The sequence below is a fragment of the Salminus brasiliensis genome, chromosome 6 (assembly GCF_030463535.1).
Source record: "Salminus brasiliensis chromosome 6, fSalBra1.hap2, whole genome shotgun sequence".
Lineage (NCBI taxonomy): Eukaryota > Metazoa > Chordata > Actinopteri > Characiformes > Bryconidae > Salminus > Salminus brasiliensis.
Window position 1 is genome coordinate 26373946 of NC_132883.1, and position 23210 is coordinate 26397155.

The following is a 23210-nucleotide window of genomic DNA, read 5'->3' on the forward strand; positions in this document are numbered from 1 at the left end:
TTACCTGTAACACAGTTGCAGATTAATACACAGCCAATAAGATGAAAAATCCAGATGCAGACAACGGCAAACAGCTGGAGATGAATAGTCTCTTGGGATCATGAGGTCCTGTAAACAAAAGAAACTGAATGCTTTTCTACCGATTACACAGTTGCAGATGAATACACAGTCAGTAAGAAAAAATTCCAGATGCAGAAAACCACATACAGCTGGACATCGATAGGCTCTTGGGATCATGAAATCCTATAAACAAGACAAAAAGAAGTCAATACATGAAAAGAAACTGAATGTATACTTACCTGTTGCAAAGTTGCAGATAAATACAAAGCCAGTAAGAAAGAGTTCCAGATGCAGACAACCACATACAGCTGGACAAGGACAGTCTCTTGGGATCATGAAGTCCTGTGAACAAGTAAGACAAAGAAGAAAGTCAATACATGGAAAGAAACTGAATGTATACTTACCTGTTACAAAGTTGCAGATGAATACACAGCCAATAAGACGGAAAATCCAGATGCAGACAATGGCAAACACTTGGAGATCGATATCCTCTTTGGATCATGAAGTCCTGTGAACAAGTAAGACAAAGAAAAAAGTCAATGAATGAAAAGAAACTGAATGTATACTTACCTGTTACAAAGTTGCAGATGAATACAAAGCCAGTAAGAAAGAATTCCAGATGCAGACAACCACATCCAGCTGGACATGGATAGTCCCTTGGGATCACGAGGTCCTGTGAAGAAGTAAGACAAAGAAGAAAATCAAAATATAAAAAGAACCTGAATGTATACTTACGTGTTACACAGTTGCAGATGAATAGACAGCCATTAAGAAAGAATTCCAGATGCAGACAATCAAATACAGCTGGACATGGACAGTGTCTTGGGATCATGAAGTCCTGTGAACAAGTAAGACAAAAAAGAAAATCAATACATGAAAAGAAACTGAATGCTTACTTACCGATTACACAGTTCTAGATGAATACAAAGTCAGTCAGATTGAGTTCCAGATGCAGACAACGGCAAACACTTGGAGATCGATAGCCTCTTGGTATCATGAAGTCCTGTGAACAAGTAAGACAAAGAAGAAAGTCAAAACATGAAAAGAAACTGAATGTTTACTTACCTGTAACACAGTTGCAGATCAAAACACAGCTAATAAGACGAAAAATCCAGATACAGTTGAAAAGTCTCTTGGGATCACAAGGTCCTGTGAACAAGTAAGACAAAGAAGAAAATGAATACATGAAAAGAAATTGAAGGTATACTTATCTGTCACACAGTTGCAGATGAATAGAAAGTCAGTCAGATTGAGTTCCAGATGCAGACAACGGCAAACACTTGGAGATCGATAGCCTCTTGGTATCATGAAGTCCTGTGAACAAGTAAGACAAAGAAGAAAGTCAAAACATGAAAAGAAACTGAATGCATACTTACCTGTTACACAGTTGCAGATGAATAGAAAGTCAGTAGGATTGAGTTCCAGATGCAGACAACGGCAAACACTTGGAGATCGATAGCCTCTTGGGATCATGAAGTCCTGTCAACAAGTAAGACAAAGAAGAAAATCAATACATGAAAAGAAACTGAATGTATACTTACCTATTACACAGTTGCAGATGAAAAAAAGCCAGTAAGCCAGAGTTCCAGATTTAGACAACCATATATATTTGATGTATAGTCTCTTGGGATCACGAGGTCCTGTGAACAAGTAAGACAACAAAGAAAGTCAATACATGAAATGAAACTGAATGCTTACTTACCGATTACACAGTTGCAGATGAATACACAGCCAGTAAGAAAGAGTTCCAGATGCAGACAACATCATACAGCTGGACAAGGACAGTCTCTTGGGATCATGAAGTCCTGTGAACAAGTAAGACAAAGAAGAAAGTCAAAATATGAAAAGAAACTGAATGTATACTTACATGTAACACAGTTGCAGATGAATACACAGCCAATAAGACGAAAAATCCAGATGCAGATGAATAGTCTCTTGGGATCATGAAGTCCTGTGAATAAGTAAGACAAATAAGAAAGTCAGTACATGAAAAGAAACTGAATGTATACTTACCTGTTACACGGTTGCAGTTGAAAAGAAACAGAATGTATACTTACCTATTGCACAGTTGCAGATGAATAGAAAGTCAGTCAGATTGAGTTCCAGATGCAGACAACGGCAAACCCTTGCAGATCGATAGCCTCTTGGGATCATTAAGTCCTGTCAACAAGTAAGACAAAGAAGAAAATCTAAATATGAAAAGAAATTGAATGTATACTTACCTATAACACAGTTGCAGATGAATACACACCCAATAAGACGTAAAATCCAGATGCAGACAACGGCAAACAGCTGGAAATGAATAGTCTCTTGGGATAATGAGGTCCTGTAAACAAGATAAAAAGAAAGTCAATACATGAAAAGAAACTGAATGTATACTTACCTGTTACACAGTTGCAGATGAATAGAAAGTCAGTCAGATTGAGTTCCAGATGCAGACAACAGTAAACACTTGGAGATCGATAGCCTCTTGGGATCATGAAGTCCTGTGAACAAGACAAAGAAGAAAATTAAAACATGAAAAGAAACTGAATGTATACTTACCTGTTACACTGTTGCAGATTAATACACATCCAATAAGACAAAAAATCCAGATGCAGATGAATAGTCTCTTGTGATCATGAGGTCCTGTAAACAAGACAAAGAAGAAAGTCAATACAACAAAAGAAACTGAATGTACACTTACCTATTACATAGTTGCAGATGAATAGAAAGTCAGTCAGATTGAGATCCAGTTGCAGACAACCACATACAGCTGGACATGGATAGTCTCTCTGGATCATGAAGTCCTGTGAACAAGTAAGACACAAAAGAAAATCAAAATATGAAAAGAAACTGAATATATACTTACGTGTTACACAGTTACAGATGAATACACACCCAATAAGACGAAAAATCCAGATGCAGTTGAATAGCCTCTTGGGATCACGAGGTCCTGTGAACAAGTAAGACAAAGAAGAAAATCAATACATGAAAAGAAACGGAATGCTTACTTACCGATTACACAGTTGCAGATGAATACACAGCCATTAAGAAAGAATTTCAGATGCAGACTACCACATACAGCTGGACATGGACAGTCTCTTGGGATCATGAAGTCCTGTGAAGAAGTAAGACAAAGAAGAAAGTCAATACATGAAAAGAAACTGAATGTATACTTACCTGTTACACAGTTGCAGATGAATAGAAAGTCAGTCAGATTGAGTTCCAGATGCAGACAATGGTAAACACTTGGAGATCAATATCCTCTTGGGATCATGAAGTCCTGTGAACAAGACAAAGAAGAAAATCAATTCATGAAAAGAAACTGAATGTTTACTTACCTGTAACACAGTTGCAGATGATAACACAGCCAATAAGACGAAAAATCCAGATGCAGTTGAAAAGTCTCTTGGGATCACGAGGTCCTGTGAACAAGTAAGACAAAGAAGAAAATCAATACATGAAAAGAAACTGAAGGTATACTTATCTGTCACACACTTTCAGATGAATAGAAAGTCAGTCAGATTGAGTTCCAGATGCAGACAACCACATACAGCTGGACATCGATAGCCTCTTGGGATCATGAAGTCCTGTCAACAAGTAAGACAAAGAAAATGCAAATATGAAAAGAAATTGAATGTATACTTACCTGTAACACAGTTGCAGATTAATACACAGCCAATAAGATGAAAAATCCAGATGCAGACAACGGCAAACAGCTGGAGATGAATAGTCTCTTGGGATCATGAGGTCCTGTAAACAAGTAAGACAAAGAAGAAAGTCAATACATGAACAGAAGCTGAATGTATACTTACCTGTTACAAAGTTGCAGATGAAAACAAAGCCAGTAAGAAAGAATTCCAGATGCAGTCAACCACATCCAGATGGACACAGATAGTCTCTTGGGATCATGAGGTCCTGTAAACAAGACAAAGAAGAAAGTCAATATATGAAAAGAAACTGAATGCTTATTTACCGATAACACAGTTGCAGATGAATACACAGCCATTAAGAAAGAATTCCAGATGCAGAAGACCACATATAGCTGCACATGGACAGTCTCTTGGGATCATGAAGTCCTGTGAACAAGTAAGACAAAGAAGAATATCAAAATATGAAAAAGAAACCGAATGTATACTTACCTGTTAAACAGTTGCAGATGAATACACAGCCAATAAGACGAAAAATCCAGATGCAGATGAATAGTCTCTTGGGCTCATGAGGTCCTGTAAACAAGACAAAGAAGAAAGTCAATACAGGAAAAGAAACGGAATGTATACTTACCTGTTACACAGTTGCAGATGAATATACAGCCAGTAAGAAAGAAATCCAGATGCAGACAACCACATACAGCTGGACATTGACAGTCTCTTGAGATCATGAAGTCCTGTGAATAAATAAGACAAAGAAGAAAATCAAAATATGAATAGAAACTGAATGCTTACTTACTGATTACACAGTTGCAGGTGTATAGAAAGTCAGTCAGATTGAGATCCAGATGCACACAACGGCAAACACTTGGAGATCGATAGCCTCTTGGGATTATGAAGTCCTGTGAACAAGTAAGACAAAGACGAAAATCAAAATATGAAAAGAAACTGAATGTTTACTTACCTGTAACACAGTTGCAGATGATTACACAGCCAATTAGACGAAAAATCCAGATGCAGACAACGGCAAACAGCTGGAGATGAATAGTCTCTTGGGATCATGAGGTCCTGTAAACAAAAGAAACTGAATGCTTTTCTACCGATTACACAGTTGCAGATGAATACACATTCAGTAACAAAGAACTCCAGATGCAGACAATGGCACACAGCTGGAGATGAATACTCTCTTGGGATCATGAGGTCCTGTAAACAAGACAAAAAAGAAAGTCAGTACTTGAATAGAAACTGAATGTAAAATCCAGGTGTAAAATCCAGGTGCAGATGAATAGTCTCTTGGGATCATGAGGTCCTGTAAACAAGACAAAGAAGAAAGTCAATACATGAAAAGAAACTGAATGCTTAATTACCTGTCACACAGTTGCAGATGAATACACAGCCAATAAGACGAAAAATCCAGATGCAGATGAATAGTCTCTTGGGATAATGAGGTCCTGTAAACAAGACAAAGAAGAGAGGCAATACATGAAAAGAAACTGAATGTATACTTACTTGTTACACAGTAGCAGATGAATACACAGCCAGTAAGAAAGAATTCCAGATGCAGACAACCACATACAGCTGCACATGGACAGTGTCTTGGGATCATGAAGTCCTGTCAACAAGTAAGACAAAGAAGAAAATCAAAACATGAAAAGAAACTGAATGTATACTTACCTGTTACACAGTTGCAGATGAATACACAGTCAGTAAGAAAGAATTCCAGATGCAGACAACCACGTACAGCTGGACATCGATAGCCTCTTGGGATCATGAAGTCCTGTAACCAAGACAAAAAGAAAGTCAATACATGAAAAGAAATTGAATGTATACTTACCTGTTACACAGTTGCAGATGAATAGAAAGTCAGTCAGATTGAGTTCCAGATGCAGACAACGGCAAACACTTGGAGATCGATAGCCTATTGGGATCATGAAGTCCTGTGAATAAGTAAGACAAATAAGAAAGTCAATACATAAAAAGAAACTGAATGTATACTTACCTGTTACACAGTTACAGATGAATACACAGCCAATAAAACGTAAAATCCAGATGCAGACAAAGGCAAACAGCTAGAGATGAATAGTCTCTTGGGATCATGAGGTCCTGTAAACAAGACAAAAAAAGTCAATACATGAAGAGAAACTGAATATATACTTACCTGTTACACAGTTGCAGATAAATACAAAGCCAGTAAGAAAGAATTCCAGATGCAGTCAACCACATCCAGCTGGACACAGATAGTCTCTTGGGATCATGAGGTCCTGTAAACAAGACAAAGAAGAAAGTCAATATATGAAAAGAAACTGAATTTATACTTACCTGTTACACAGTTGCAGATGAATAGAAAGTTAGTCAGATTGAGTTCCAGATGCAGACAACCACATACAGTTGATGTATAGTCTCTTGGGATGATGAGGTCCTGTGAACAAGTAAGACAAAGAAGAAAGTCAATACATGAAAAGAAACTGAATGTATACTTACCTGTTACAAAGTTGCAGATGAATACAAAGCCAGTAAGAAAGAATTCCAGATGCAGACCACCACATCCAGCTGGACATGGATAGTCTCTTGGGATCATGAGGTCCTGTAAACAAGAGAAAGAAGAAAGTCAATACATGAAAAGAAAATGAATGTATATTTACCTGTTACACAGTTGCAGATGAATAGAAAGTTAGTCAGATTGAGTTCCAAATGCAGACAACGGCAAAAACTTGGAGATCGATAGCCTCTTGGGGTCATGAAGTCCTGTGAACAAGTAAGAAAAAGAAGAAAGTCAAAACATGAAAAGAAACTGAATGTATACTTACCTGTTACAAAGTTGCAGATGAAAACAAAGCCAGTAAGAAAGAATTCCAGATGCAGACAACATACAGCTGGACATGGACAGACTTTTGGGATCATGAAGTCCTGTGAACAAGTAAGACAAAGAAGAAAGTCAATACATGAAAAGAAACTGAATGTATACTTACCTGTTACACAGTTGCAGATGAATAGAAAGTCAGAAACGGAAGGCAAGAAACGGAAACAGAAGTCAAGAAACAGAATGTATACTTACCTATAACACAGTTGCAGATGAATACAAAGCCAATAAAACGTAAAATCCAGATGCAGACAACGGCAAACAGCTGGAGATGAATAGTCTCTTGGGATCATGAGGTCCTGTAAACAAGACAAAAAAAAGTCAATACATGAAAAGAAACTGAATGTATACTTACCTGTTGCACAGTTGCAGATGAATAGAAAGTCAGAAACGGAAGTCAAGAAACGGAAACAGAAGTCAAGAAACGGAATGTATACTTACTTGTTACACAGTTGCAGATGAAAAAAAGCCAATAAAACGTAAAATCCAGATTCAGACAACCACAAATAGCTGGACATGGACAGTCTCTTGGGATCATGAAGTCCTGTGAACAAGTGAGACAACGAAGAAAGTCAATACATGAAAAGAAACTGAATGTATACTTACCTGTTACACAGTTGCAGATGAGTACACAGTCAGTAAGAAAGAATTCCAGATGCAGACAACATACAGCTGGACATGGACAGACTTTTGGGATCATGAAGTCCTGTGAACAAGTAAGACAAAGAAGAAAGTCAATACATGAAAAGAAACTGAATGTATACTTACCTGTTACACAGTTGCAGATGAATAGGAAGTAAGTTAGATTGAGTTCCAGATGCAGACAACGGCAAGCACTTGGAGATCGATAGCCTCTTGGGATCATGAAGTCCTGTCAAGTAGTAAGACAAAGAAGAAAATCAAAACATGAAAAGAAACTGAATGTATACTTACCTGTTACACAGTTGCAGATGAATACACAGTCAGTAAGAAAGAATTCCAGATGCAGACAACCACATACAGCTGGACATCGATAACCTCTTGGGATCATGAAGTCCTGTAAACAAGACAAAAAGAAAGTCAATACATGAAAAGAAACTGAATGTATACTTACCTGTTACAAAGTTGCAGATGAATACAAAGCCAGTAAGAAAGAATTCCAGATGCAGACAACCACATCAAGCTGGACATGGATAGTCTCTTGGGATCATGAGGTCCTGTAAACAAGACAAAAAGAAAGTCAATACATGAAAAGAAATTGAATGTATACTTACCTATTACACAGTTGCAGATGAATAGAAAGTCAGTCAGATTGAGATCCTGATGCAGACAACGACAAACACTTGGAGATCGATAGCCTCTTGGGATCATGAAGTCCTGTGAACAAGTAAGACAAAGAAGACAGTCAATACATGAAAAGAAACTGAATGTATACTTATCTGTAACACAGTTGCAGATGAATACACAGCCAATAAGACGTAAAATCCAGATGCAGATGAATAGTCTCTTGGGATCATGAGGTCCTGTAAACAAGACAAAGAAGAAAGTCAATACATGAAAAAAAGCTGAATGTATACTTACCTGTTACACATTAGCAGATGAAAAAAAAGCTAGTAAGCCAGAGTTCCAGATGCAGATAACCATATACAGTTGATGTATAGTCTCTTTGGATCACGAGGTTCTGTGAACAAGTAAGACAAAGAAGAAAATCAAAATATGAAAAGAAATTTAATGTATACTTACCTGTTACACAGTTGCAGATGAATAGAAAGTCAGTCAGATTGAGTTCCAGATGCAGACAATGGCAAAAAGCTGGAGATGAATAGTCTCTTGGGATCATGAGGTCCTGTAAACAAGAAAAAAAGAAAGTCAATACATGAAAAGAAACTGAATGCTTACTTACCGATTACACAGTTGGAGATGAATACACAGCCATTAAGAAAGAATTCCAGATGCAGACAACCAAAAATAGCTGGACATGGACAGTCTCTTGGGATCATGAAGTCCTGTAAACAAGTGAGACAACGAAGAAAGTCAATACATGAAAAGAAACTGAATGTATACTTAACTGATACACAGTTGCAGATAAAAAAAAAAGCCAGTAAGCCAGAGTTCCAGATTCAGACAACCATATACAGTTGATGTATAGTCTCTTGGGACCATGAAGTCCTGTGAACAAGTAAGACAAAGAAAAAAGTCAATACATGAAAAGAAACTGAATGTATAATTATCTGTAACAGTTGCACATGAATACACAGCCAATAAGACGAAAAATCCAGATGCAGATGAATAGTCTCTTTGAATCATGAGGTCCTGTAAACAAGACAAAGAAGAAAGTCAATACATGAAAAGAAACTGAATTCTTACTTACCGATTACACAGTTGTAGAAGAATAGAAAGTCAGTCAGATTGAGATCCAGATGCAGACAACGGCAAACACTTGGAGATCGATAGTCTCTTGGGATCATGAGGTCCTATAAACAAGACAAAAATAAAGTCAATACATGAAAAGAAACTGAATGTTAACTTACCGATTACACAGTTGGATATGAATACACAGCCATTAAGAAAGAATTCCAGATCCAGACAACCACATACAGCTGGACATGGACAGACTCTTGGGATCATGAAGTCCTGTGAACAAGTAAGACAAAATAGAAAGTCAGTACATGAAAAGAAGCTGAATGTGTACTTACCTGTAACACAGTTGCAGATGAACACACAGCCAATAAGACGAAAAATCCAGATGCAGACAATGGCAAACACTTGGAGATCGATAGTCTCTTGGGATCATGAAGTCCTGTCAACAAGTAAGACAAAGAAGAAAATCCAAATATGAAAAGAAACTGAATGTATACTTACCTGTAACAAAGTTGCAGATTAATACACAGCCAATAAGATGAAAAATCCAGATGCAAACAACGGCAAACAGCTGGAGATGAATAGTCTCTTGGGATCATGAGGTCCTGTAAACAAGACAAAGAAGAAAGTCAATACATGAAAAGAAACTGAATGCTTACTTACCGATTACACAGTTGCAGATGAAAAAATTAAAGCCAGTAAGCCAGAGTTCCAGATTCAGACAACCATATACAGCTGATTTATAGTCTCTTGGGATGACGAGGTACTGTGAAGAAGTAAGACAAAGAAAGTCAATACATGAAAAGAAACTGAATGTATACTTACCTGTAACACAGTTGCAGATGAATACACAGTCAGTAAGAAAGAATTCCAGATGCAGACAACCACATACAGCTGGACATCGATAGCCTCTTGGGATCATGAGGTCCTGTAAACAAGACAAAAAGAAAGTCATTACATGAAAAGAAACTGAATGTATACTTACCTGTTACACAGTTGCAGTTGAAAAAAAGCCAGTAAGCCAGAGTTCCAGATTCAGACAACCATATACAGTTGATGTATAGTCTCTTGGGATCATGAAGTCCTGTGAACAAGTAAGATAAAGAAGAAAATCAAAATATGAAAAGAAACTGAATGTATACTTATCTGTAACACAGTTGCAGAAGAATACACAGCCAATAAGACGTAAAATCCAGATGCAGATGAATAGTCTCTTGGGATCATGAGGTCCTGTAAACAAGACAAAGAAGAAAGTCAATACATGAAAAGAAGCTGAATGTATACTTACCTGTTACACAGTTGCAGATGAATACACAGCCATTAAGAAAGAATTCCAGATGCAGACAACCACAAATAGCTGGACATGGACAGTCTCTTGGGATCATGAAGTCCTGTGAACAAGTAAGACAAAGAAGAAAATCAAAATATGAAAAGAAACTGAATATATACTTACCTGTTACACAGTTGCAGATGAATACACAGCCATTAAGAAAGAATTCCAGATGCAGACAACCACAAATAGCTGGACATGGACAGTCTCTTGGGCTCATGAAGTCCTGTGAACAAGTAAGACAAAGAAGAAAATCAAAATATGAAAAGAAACTGAATATATACTTACCTGTTACACAGTTGCAGATGAAAAAAAGCCAGTAACCCAGAGTTCCAGATTCAGACAACCATATACAGTTGATGTATAGTCTCTTGGGATCATGAAGTCCTGTGAACAAGTAAGACAAAGAAGAAAATCAAAATATGAATAGAAACTGAATGTTTACTTACCTGTAACACAGTTGCAGATGAATAGAAAGTCAGTCAGATTGAGTTCCTGATGCAGACAACGGCAAACACTTGGAGATCAATAGTCTCTTGGGATCATGAGGTCCTATAAACAAGACAAAAATAAAGTCAATACATGAAAAGAAACTGAATTCTTACTTACCGATTACACAGTTGTAGAAGAATAGAAAGTCAGTCAGATTGAGATCCAGATGCAGACAACGACAAACACTTGGAGATCGATAGCCTCTTGGGATCATGAAGTCCTGTCAAAAAGTAAGAAAATCAAAATATGAAAAGAAACTGAATGTATACTTACCTGTTACACAATTTCAGATGAATACACGGCCATTAAGAAAGAATTCAAGATGCAGACAACCACATACAGCTGGACATGGACAGAGTCTTGGGATATTGAGGTCCAGTAAACAAGTCAAAAAAGAAAGTCAATACATGAAAAGAAACTGATTTTCTATTCATCTGCAACTCTGTAATTGGTAATAAGAATTCAGTCAGATTGAGTTCCAGATGCAGACAACGGCAAACACTTGGAGATCGATAGCCTCTTGGGATCATGAAGTCCTGTAAACAAGACAAAGAAGAAAGTCAATACATGAAAAGAAACTGAATGTATACTTACCTGTTACACAGTTGCAGATGAATACACAGCCAATAAGACGAAAAATCCAGTGCAGATGAATTGTCTCTTGGGATCATGAAGTCCTGTCAACAAGTAAGACAAAGAAGAAAATCAAAATATGAAAAGAAACTGAATGTATACTTACCTGTTACACAGTTGCAGATGAATACACAGCCAATAAGACGAAAAATCCAGTGCAGATGAATAGTCTCTTGGGATCATGAAGTCCTGTCAACAAGTAAGACAAAGAAGAAAATCAAAATATGAAAAGAAACTGAATGTATACTTACCTGTTACACATTTGCAGATGAAAAGAAACGGAATGTATACTTACCTGTTACACAGTTGCAGATGAATACACAGCCAGTAAGAAAGAATTCCAGATGCAGACAACCACATACAACTGGACATGGACAATCTCTTGGGATCATGAAGTCCTGTCACAAGTAAGACAAATAAGAAAGTCAATACATGAAAAGAAACTGAATGTATACTTACCTGTTACACAGTTGCAGATGAATAGAAAGTCAGTCAGATTGAGTTCCAGATGCAGACAACGGCAAACACTTGGAGATCGATAGCCTCTTCAGATCATGAAGTCCTGTGAACAAGTAAGCCAAAGAAGAAAATCAAAATATGAAAAGAAATTGAATGTATATTTACCTGTAACACAGTTGCAGATGAATACACAGCCAATAAGACAAAAAATCCAGATACAGATAAATAGTCTCTTGGGATAATGAGGTCCTGTAAACAACACAAAGAAGAAAGTCAATACATGAAAAGAAACTGAATGTAAACTTACCTGTTACACGGTTGCAGATGAATAGAAAGTCAGTCAGATTGAGTTCCAGATACAGACAACGGCAAGCACGTGGAGATCGATAGCCTCTTGGGATCATGAAGTCCTTTCAACAAGTTAGACAAAGAAGAAAATCAAAACATGAAAAGGAACTGAATGTATACTTACCTGTTACACAGTTGCAGATGAAAAAAAGCCAGTAAGCCAGAGTTCCAGATGCAGATAACCATATACAGTTGATGTATAGCCTCTTGTGATCATGTAGTCCTGTGAACAAGTAAGACAAAGAAGAAAGTCAATACATGAAAAGAAACTGAATGTCTACTTACCTGTTACACAGTTGCAGATGAATACAAAGCCAGTAAGAAAGAATTCCAGATGCAGACAAACACATCCAGCTGGACATGGATAGTCTCTGGGATCATGAGGTCCTGTAAAAAAGACAAAGAAGAAAGTCAATAAATAAAAAGAAACTGAATGTCTACTTACCTGTTACACAGTTGCAGATGAATACACACCCAATAAGACGTAAAATCCAGATGCAGACAACGGCAAACAGCTGAAAATGAATAGTCTCTTGGGATCATAAAGTCCTGTCAAGAAGTAAGACAAATAAGAAAGTCAATACATGTAAAGAAACTGAATGTATACTTACCTGTTACACAGTTGCAGATGAATAGAAAGTCAGTCAGATTGAGCTCCAGATGCAGACAACAGAAAACACTTGGAGATCTATAGCCTCTTGGGATCATGAAGTCCTGTCAACAAGTAAGACAAAGAAGAAAATCAAAACATGAAAAGAAACTCAATGTATACTTACGTGTTACACAGTAGCAGATGAATACACAGTCAGTAAGAAAGAATTCCAGATGCAGACAACCACATACAGCTGGACATCGATAGCCTCTTGGGATCATGAAGTCCTGTAAACAAGACAAAAAGAAAGTCAATACATGAAAAGAAACTGAATGTATACTTACATGTTACACAGTTGCAGATGAATACACAGTCAGTAAGAAAGAATTCCAGATGCAGACAACCACATACAGCTGGACATCGATAGCCTCTTGCGATCATGAAGTCCTGTCAACAAGTAAGACGAAGAAGAAATTGAAAACATGAAATCAAACTGAATGTATACTTACCTGTTACACAGTTGCAGATGAATACAAAGCCAATAAGATAAAAAATCCAGATGCAGACAACAGCAAACAGCTGGAGATGAATAGTCTCTTGGGATCATGAGGTCCTGTAAACAAGATAAAAAGAAAGTCAATATGTGAAAAAAAACGGAATGTATACTTACCTGTTACACAGTTGCAGATGAAAAAAAGCCAGTAAGCCAGAGTTCCAGATTCAGACAACCATATACAGTTGATGTAAAGTCTGTTGGGATCACGAGGTCCTGTGAACAAGTAAGACAAAGAAGAAAGTCAATACATGAAAAGAAACGGAATGTATTCTTACCTTTAACACAGTTGCAGATTAATACAAAGCCAATAAGATAAAAAAATCCAGATGCAGACAACAGAAAACAGCTGGAGATGAATAGTCTCTTGGGATCATGAGGTCCTGTAAACAAGATAAAAAGAAAGTCAATACATGAAAAGAAACGGAATGTATACCTACCTGTTACACAGTTGCAGATGAAAAAAAGCCAGTAAGCCAGAGTTCCAGATTCAGACAACCATATACAGTTGATGTAAAGTCTCTTGGGATCATGAAGTCCTGTAAACAAGTAAGACAAAGAAGAAAGTTAATACATGAAAAGAAACTGAATGCTTACTTACCGATTACACAGTTGCAGATGAATAGAAAGTCAGTCAGATTGAGATCCAGATGCAGACAATGGCAAACACTTGGAGATGAATAGTCTCTTGGGATCATGAGGTCCTGTAAATAAGACAAAAAAAAAAAGTCAATACATGAATAGAAACGGAATGTATACTTACCTGTTACACAGTTGCAGATGAATACACAGCCAGTAAGAAAGAGTTCCAGATGCAGACAACCACATACAGCTGGACAAGGACAGTCTCTTTGGATCATGAAGTCCTGTGAACAAGTAAGACAAAAAAGAAAGTCAATACATGAAAAGAAACTGAATGTATACTTACCTGTTACACAGTTGCAGATGAATGCACAGTCAGTAAGAAAGAATTCCAGATGCAGACAACCACATACAACTGGACATCAATAGCCTCTTGGTATCATGAAGTCCTGCAAACAATACAAAAAGAAAGTCAATACATGAAAAGAAACTGAGAGTATACTTACCTGTTACACAGTTGCAGATGAATAGAAAGTAGATTGAATTCCAGATGCAGACAACGGCAAGTACTTGGAGATCGATAGCCTCTTGGGATCATGAAGTCCTGTCAACAAGTAAGACAAAGAAGAAAGTCAAAATATGAAAAGAAACTGAATGTATACTTACCTGTTACACAGTTGCAGATGAATACACAGTCAGTAAGAAAGAATTCCAGATGCAGACAACCACATACAGCTAGACATGGATAGTCTCTTTGGATCATGAAGTCTTGTGAACAAGTAAGACAAAGAAGAAAATCAAAATATAAAAAGAAACTGAAGGTATACTTACCTGTTACACAGTTGCAGATGAATACACACCCAATAAGACGTAAAAGTCAGATGCAGACAACGGCAAACAGCTGGAAATGAATAGTCTCTTGGGATCATGAGGTCATGTAAACAAGTAAGACAAAGAAGAAAGTCAAAACATGAAAAGAAACTGAATGTATACTTACCTGTTACACAGTTGCAGATGAATACACAGCCAATAAGACGAAAAATTCAGATGCAGTTGAAAAGTCTCTTGGGATCACGAGGTCCTGTGAACAAGTAAGACAAAGAAGAAAATCAAAATATGAAAAGAAACTGAATGCATAATTACCTGTTACACAGTTGCAGATCAATAGAAAGTCAGTCAGATTGAGTTCCAGATGCAGACAACGGCAAACACTTGGAGATCGAAAGCCTCTTGGGATCATGAAGTCCTGTGAACAAGTAAGACAAAGAAGAAAGTCAAAATATGAAAAGAAACTGAATGTATACTTACCTGGAACACAGTTGCAGATTAATACAAAACCAATAAGATAAAAAATCTAGATGCAGACAATGGCAAACAGCTGGAGATGAATACTCTCTTGGGGTCATGAGGTCCTGTAAACAAGATAAAAAAAGTCAATACATAAAAAGAAACTGAATGTATACTTACCTATTACACAGTTGCAGATGAATACACAGCCAATAAGACGAAAAATCCAGATGTAGATGAATGGTCTCTTGGGATAATGAGGTCCTGTAAACAAGACAAAGAAGAAAGTCAATACATGAAAAGAAACTGAATGTACACTTACCCGTTACACAGTTGCAGATGAAAACACAGCCAGTAAGAAAGAATTCCAGATGCAGACAACCACATACAGCTAGACATGGATAGTCTCTTGGGATCATGAAGTCCTGTGAACAAGTAAGATAAAGAAGAAAGTCAATACATGAAAAGAAACTTAATGTATACTTACCTTTCACACCGTTGCAGATGAAAAAAAGCCAGTAAGCCAGAGTTCCAGATTTAGACAACCAAATATAGTTGATGTATAGTCTCTTGGGATCACGAGGTCCTGTGAACAAGTAAGAAAAATAAGAAAGTCAATACATGAAATGAAACTGAATGCTTACATACCGATTACACAGTTGCAGATAAATAGAAAGTCAGTTAGATTGAGTTCCAGATGCAGACGACGGCAAACACTTGGAGATTGATAGCCTCTTGGGAAGGTGAAGTCCTGTGAACAAGTAAGACAAATAAGAAAGTCAATACATGAAAAGAAACTGAATGTATACTTACCTGTTACACAGTTGCAGTTGAAAAGAAACGGAATGTATACTTACCTATTGCACAGTTGCAGATGAATACACAGCTAATAAGACGGAAAATCCAGATGCAGACAACGGCAAACACTTGGAGATCGATAGCCTCTTGGGATCATCAAGTCCTGTGAACAAGTAAAACAAAGAAAAAAGTCAATACATGAAAAGAAAATGAATGTATACTTACCTGTTACAAAGTTGCAGATGAATACAAAGCCAGTAAGAAAGAATTCCTGATGCAGACAACCACATCCAGCTGGACATTGATAGTCTTTTGGGATCACGAGGTCCTGTGAAGAAGTAAGACAAAGAAGAAAATCAAAATATAAAAAGAAACTGAATGTATTCTTACGTGTTTCACAGTTACAGATGAATACACACCCAATAAGACGTAAAATCCAGATGCAGACAACGGCAAACAGCTGGAAATGAATAGTCTCTTGGGATCATGAGGTCCTGTAAACAAGTAAGACAAAGAAGAAAGTCAATACATGAAAAGAAACTGAATGTATACTTACCTGTTACACAGTTGCAGATGAATAGAAAGTCAGTCAGATTGAGTTCCAGATGAAGACAACAGTAAACACTTGGAGATCGATAGCCTCTTGGGATCATGAAGTCCTGTGAACAAGACAAAGAAGAAAATCAAAATATGAAAAGAAACTGAATGTATACTTACCTGTTACACTGTTGCAGATTAATACACATCCAATAAGACAAAAAATCCAGATGCAGATGAATAGTCTCTTGTTATCATGAGGTCCTGTAAACAAGACAAAGAAGAAAGTCAATTCAAGAAAAGAAACTGAATGTACACTTACCTGTTACACAGTTGCAGATGAATACACAGCCAGTAAGAAAGAATTCCAGATGCAGACAACCACTTACAGCTGGACATGGATAGTCTTTTGGGATCATGAAAGTCCTGTGAATAAGTAAGACAAAGAAGAAAGTCAATACATGAAAAGAAACTGAATGCTTACTTTCCGATTACACAGTTGCAGATTAATAGAAAGTCAGTCAGATTGAGATCCAGATGCGGACAACCACATACAGCTGGACATGGATAGTCTCTTGGGATCATGAAGTCCTGTGAACAAGTAAGACACAGAAGAAAATCAAAATATGAAAAGAAACTGAATATATACTTACGTGTTACACAGTTACAGATGAATACACACCCAATAAGACGTAAAATCCAGATGCAGACAACGGCAATCAGCTGGAAATGAATAGTCTCTTGGGATCACAAGGTTCTGTGAACAAGTAAGACACAGAATAAAGTAAATACATGAAAAGAAACTGAATGTATACTTACCTGTTACACAGTTGCAGATGAAAAAAAAGCCAGTAAGCCAGAGTTCCGAATTCAAAAAACCATACACAGTTGATGTATAGTCTCTTGGGAGTATGAAGTCCTGTAAACAAGTAAGACAAAGAAGAAAGTCAATACATGAAAATTAACTGAATGTATACTTACCTGTTACACAGTTGCAGATGAACACAGCCAGTAAGAATGAATTCCAGATGCAGACAACCACATACAGCTGGACATGGACAGTCTCTTGGGATCATGAAGTCTTGTGAACAAGTAAGATAAAGAAGAAAGTCAATACATGAAAAGAAACTGAATGCTTATTTACCGATTACACAGTTGCAGATGAATAAAAAAAGTCAGTCAGATTGAGTTCCAGATGCAGACAACCATATACAGGTAATGTATAGTCTATTAGGATCAAGAGGTCCTGTGAACAAGTAAGACAAAGAAAAAAGTCAGTACATGAAAAGAAGCTGAATGTATACTTACCGATTACACAGTTGCAGATGAATAAAAAAAGTTAGTCAGATTGAGTTCCAGATGTAGACAACCACATACAGCTGGACATGGACAGTCGCTTGGGATCATGAAGGCCTGTGAACAAGTAAGACAAAAAACAAAGTTAATACATGAAAAGAAACTGAATGCTTACTTACCAATTTCACAGTTGCAGATGAATAGAAAGTCAGTAAGATTGAGTTCCAGATGCAGACAACGGCAAACACTTGGAGATCGATAGCCTCTTGGGATCAAGAAGTCCTGTTAAAAAGTAAGACAAAGAAGAAAATCAAAACATGAAAAGAAACTGAATGTATACTTACCTGTAACACAGTTGCAGATGAATACACAGTCAATAAGATGAAAAATCCAGATGCAGACAACGGCAAACAGCTGGAGATGAATAGTATCTTGGGATCATGAAGTTCTCTGAACAAGTAAGACAAAGAAGAAAGTTAATATATGAAAAGAAACGGAATGTATACTTACCTGTTAAACAGTTGCAGATGGAAAAAGCCAGTAAGCCAGAGTTCCAAATTCGAACAACCATATACAGTTAATGTATAGTCTCTTGGGATCATGAAGTCCTGTAAACAAGACAAAGAAGAAAGTCAATTCAAGAAAAGAAACTGAATGTACACTTACCTGTTACACAGTTGCAGATGAATACACAGCCAGTAAGAAAGAATTCCAGATGCAGACAACCACTTACAGCTGGACATGGATAGTCTTTTGGGATCATGAAGTCCTGTGAATAAGTAAGACAAAGAAGAAAGTCAATACATGAAAAGAAACTGAATGCTTACTTTCCGATTACACAGTTGCAGATTAATAGAAAGTCAGTCAGATTGAGATCCAGATGCGGACAACCACATACAGCTGGACATGGATAGTCTCTTGGGATCATGAAGTCCTGTGAACAAGTAAGACACAGAAGAAAATCAAAAAATGAAAAGAAACTGAATGTATACTTACCTGTTACACAGTTGCAGATGAATACACAGCCAATAAGATGAAAAATCCAGATGCAGACAACATCAAACACCAGGAGATTAATAGTCTCTTGGGATCATGAGGTCCTGTAAACAAGACAAAAAGAAAGTCAATACATGAAAAGAAACTGAATGTATACTTACCTGTTGCAAAGTTGCAGATAAATACAAATCCAGTAAGAAAGAGTTCCAGATGCAGACAACCACATACAGCTGGACAAGGACAGTCTCTTGGGATCATGTAGTCCTGTGAACAAGTAAGACAAAGAAGAAAGTCAATATATGGAAAGAAACTGAATGTATACTTACCTGTTACACAGTTGCAGATGAAAAGAAACGGAATGTATACTTATCTGTTGCACAGTTGCAGATGAATAGAAAGTCAGTCAGATTGAGTTCCAGATGCAGACAACGGCAAACACTTGGAGATCTATAGCCTCTTGGGATCATGAAGTCCTGTCAAGAAGTAAGACAAAGAAGAAAATCAAAACATGAAAACAAACTGAATGTATACTTACCTTTTACACAGTTGCAGATGAATACACAAGTCAAGTCAAGTCAAGTCAAGTGGGTTTATTGTCATTTCAACTACATACAGAGTACACAGTGAAACGAAACAACGTTCCTCCCGGACCATGGTGCAACATAGACAGTGCATACAAGACACAAGTGCAACACAAACAAACAAGTGCGGACAGACAACACAGTACAGACAGAGGATAATAAATAATGACTGTAGTGTGCAAGTTGTGCAATGTGCGATAAATAGAGTCCAGTGAGGTAGTAAAGTCAGTCAGTAAGAAAGAATTCCAGTTGCAGACAACCACATACAGCTGGACATAGACAGTCTTTTGGGATAATGAAGTCCTGTGAATAAGTAAGACAAATAAGAAAGTCAATACATGAAAAAAAACTGAATGTATCTTTACCTGTTACACAGTTGTAGATGAAAAGAAACGGAATGTATACTTACCAGTTGCACAGTTGCAGATGAATAGAAAATCAGTCAGATTGAGTTCCAGATGCAGACAACCACATCCAACTGGACATGGATAGTCTCTTAGGTTCATGAGGTCCTGTAAACAAGACAAAGAAGAAAGTAAACACATGAAAAGAAACTGAATGTATACTTACCTGTTACAAAGTTGCAGATGAATACAAATCTAGTAAGAAAGAATTCCAGATGCAGACAACCACATCCAACTGGACATGGATAGTCTCTTAGAATCATGAGGTCCTGTAAACAAGACAAAGAAGAAAGTAAATACATGAAAAGAAACTGAATGTATACTTACGTATTACACAGTTGCAGATGAATAGAACGTCAGTCAGATTGAGATCCAGATGCAGACAACTGCAAACACTTGGAGATCGATAGCCTCTTGGGATCATGAAGTCCTGTGAACAAGTAAGACAAAGAAGAAAATCAAAATATGAAAAGAAACTGAATGTTTACTTACCTGTAAAACAGTTGCAGATGAATACACAGCCAATAAGACGAAAAATCCAGATGCATTTGAATAGTCTCTTGGGATCACAAGGTCCTGTGAACAAGTAAGACAAAAAAAAGTCAATACATAAATAGAAACGGAATGTATACTTACCTGTTACACAGTTGCAGATGAATACACAGCCAGTAAGAAAGAGTTCCAGATGCAGACAACCACATACCGATAGACAAGGACAGTCTCTTGGGATCATGAAGTCCTTTGAACAAGTAAGACAGAGAAGAAAGTCAATACATGAAAAGAAACTGAATGTATACTTACCTGTTACACAGTTGCAAATGAATAGAAAGTCAGTCAGATTGAGTTCCAGATGCAGACAACGGCAAACACTTGGAGATCGATAGCCTCTTGGGATCATGAAGTCCTGTCAAGAAGTAAGACAAAGAAGAAAATCAAAACATGAAAACAAACTGAATGTATACTTACCTGTTACACAGTTGCAGAGGAATACCCAGTCAGTAAGAAAGAATTCCAGATGCAGACAATCACATACAGCTGGACATGGACAGTCTCTTGGGATCATGAAGTCCTATGAATAAGTAAGACAAATAAGAAAGTCAATATAAGAAAAGAAACTGAATGTATACTTACCTGTTACACAGTTGCAGATGAAAAGAAACGGAATGTATACTTACCTGTTGCACAGTTGCAGATGAATAGAAAGTCAGTCAGATTGAGTTCCAGATGCAGACAACGGCAAAAGCTTGGAGATCTATAGCCTCTTGGGATCATGAAGTCCTGTCAAAAAGTTAGACAAAGAAGAAAATCAAAATATGAAAAGAAATTGAATGTATACTTACCTATAACACAGTTGCAGATGAATACACAGCCAATAAAATGTAAAATCCAGATGCAGACAACGGCAAAAAGCTGGAGATCTATAGCTTCTTGGGATCATGAGGTCCTGTAAACAAGACAAAAAGAAAGTCAATACATGAAAAGAAACTGAATGTATACTTGCCTATTACAAAGTTGCAGATGAATACAAAGCCAGTAAGAAAGAATTCCAGATGCAGACAACGACATCCAGCTGGACATGGATAGTCTCTTGGGATCATGAGGTCCTGTAAACAAGACAAAGAAGAAAGTCAATACATGAAAAGAAACTGAATGTATACTTACCTGTTACACAGTTGCAGATGAATAATTAGTAAGTTAGATTGAGTTCCAGATGCAGACAACGGCAAGCACTTGGAGATCGATAGCCTCTTGGGATCATGAAGTCCTGTCAAGAAGTAAGACAAAGAAGAAAATCAAAACATGAAAAGAAACTGAATGTATACTTACCTGTTACACAGTTGCAGATGAATACACAGCCAATAAGACAAACAATCCAGATGCAGATGAATAGTCTCTTGGGATCATGAGGTCCTGTAAACAAGACAACGAAGAAAGTCAATACATGAAAAGAAGCTGAATGTATACTTACCTGTTACAAAGTTGCAGATGAATACACAGCCATTAAGAAAGAATTCCAGATGCAGACAACCACATACAGCTGGACATCGATAGCCTCTTGGGATCATGAGGTCCTGTAAACAAGACAAAAAGAAAGTCAATACATGAAAAGAAACTGAATGTATACTTACCTGTTACACAGTTGCAGTTGAAAAAAAGCCAGTAAGCCAGAGTTCCAGATTCAGACAACCATATAAATTTGATGTATAGTCTCTTGGGATCACGTGGTCCTGTGAACAAGTAAGACAAAGAAGAAAGTCAATACATGAAAAGAAATTGAATGTATACTTACCTGTTACACAGTTGCAGATGAATAGAAAGTCAGTAAGATTGAGATCCTGATGCAGACAACGACAAACACTTGGAGATCGATAGCCTCTTGGGATCACAAAGTCCTGTGAACAAGTAAGACAAAGAAGAAAATCAAAATATGAAAAGAATCTGAATGTATACTTACCTGTTACACAGTTGCAGATGACTACACAGCCAAGAAGACGAAAAATCCAGATGCAGACAAAGGCAAACAGCTGGAGATGAATAGTCTCTTGGGATCATTTAGTCCTGTGAACAAATAAGACAAAGAAGAATGTCAATACATGAAAAGAAGCTGAATGTATACTTACCTGTTACACAGTTGCAGATGAAAAAAAGCCAGTAAGCCAGAGTTCCAGATTCACACAACCATATACAGTTGATGTATTGTCTCTTGGGATCATGAAGTCCTGTGAACAAGTAAGACAAAGAAGAAAGTCAAAACATGAAAAGAAACTGAATGTATACTTACCTGTTACACAGTTGCAGATGAAAAAAAAAGCTAGTAAGCCAGAGGTCCAGATGCAGATAACCATATACAGTTGATGTATAGTCTCTTGGGATCACGAGGTTCTGTGAACAAGTTAGACAAAGAAGAAAGTCAATACATGAAAAGAAACTGAATGCTTAGTTACAGATTAATAGAATTAGTTGCAGATGAATAGAAAGTCAGTCAGATTGACTTCCAGATGCAGACAACGGAGGACACATTTCGCTGTACAATGTACACTGTACAGTGACAAATACGTGCACCTTACCTTACCTTGGGATCATGAGGTCCTGTAAACAAGAAAAAAAAAAAGTCAATACATGAAAAGAAACTGAATGCTTACTTACCGATTACACAGTTGGAGATGAATACACAGCCATTAAGAAAGAATTCCAGATGCAGACAACCATATACAGCTGGACATGGACAGACTCTTGGGATCATGAAGTCCTGTGAACAAGTAAGACAAAATAGAAAGTCAATACATGAAAAGAAGCTGAATGTATACTTACCTGTTACACAGTTGCAGATGAAAAAAAGCCAGTAAGCCAGAGTTCCAGATTCAGTCAACCATATACAGTTGATGTATAGTCTCCTGGGATCATGAAGTCCTGTGAACAAGTAAGACAA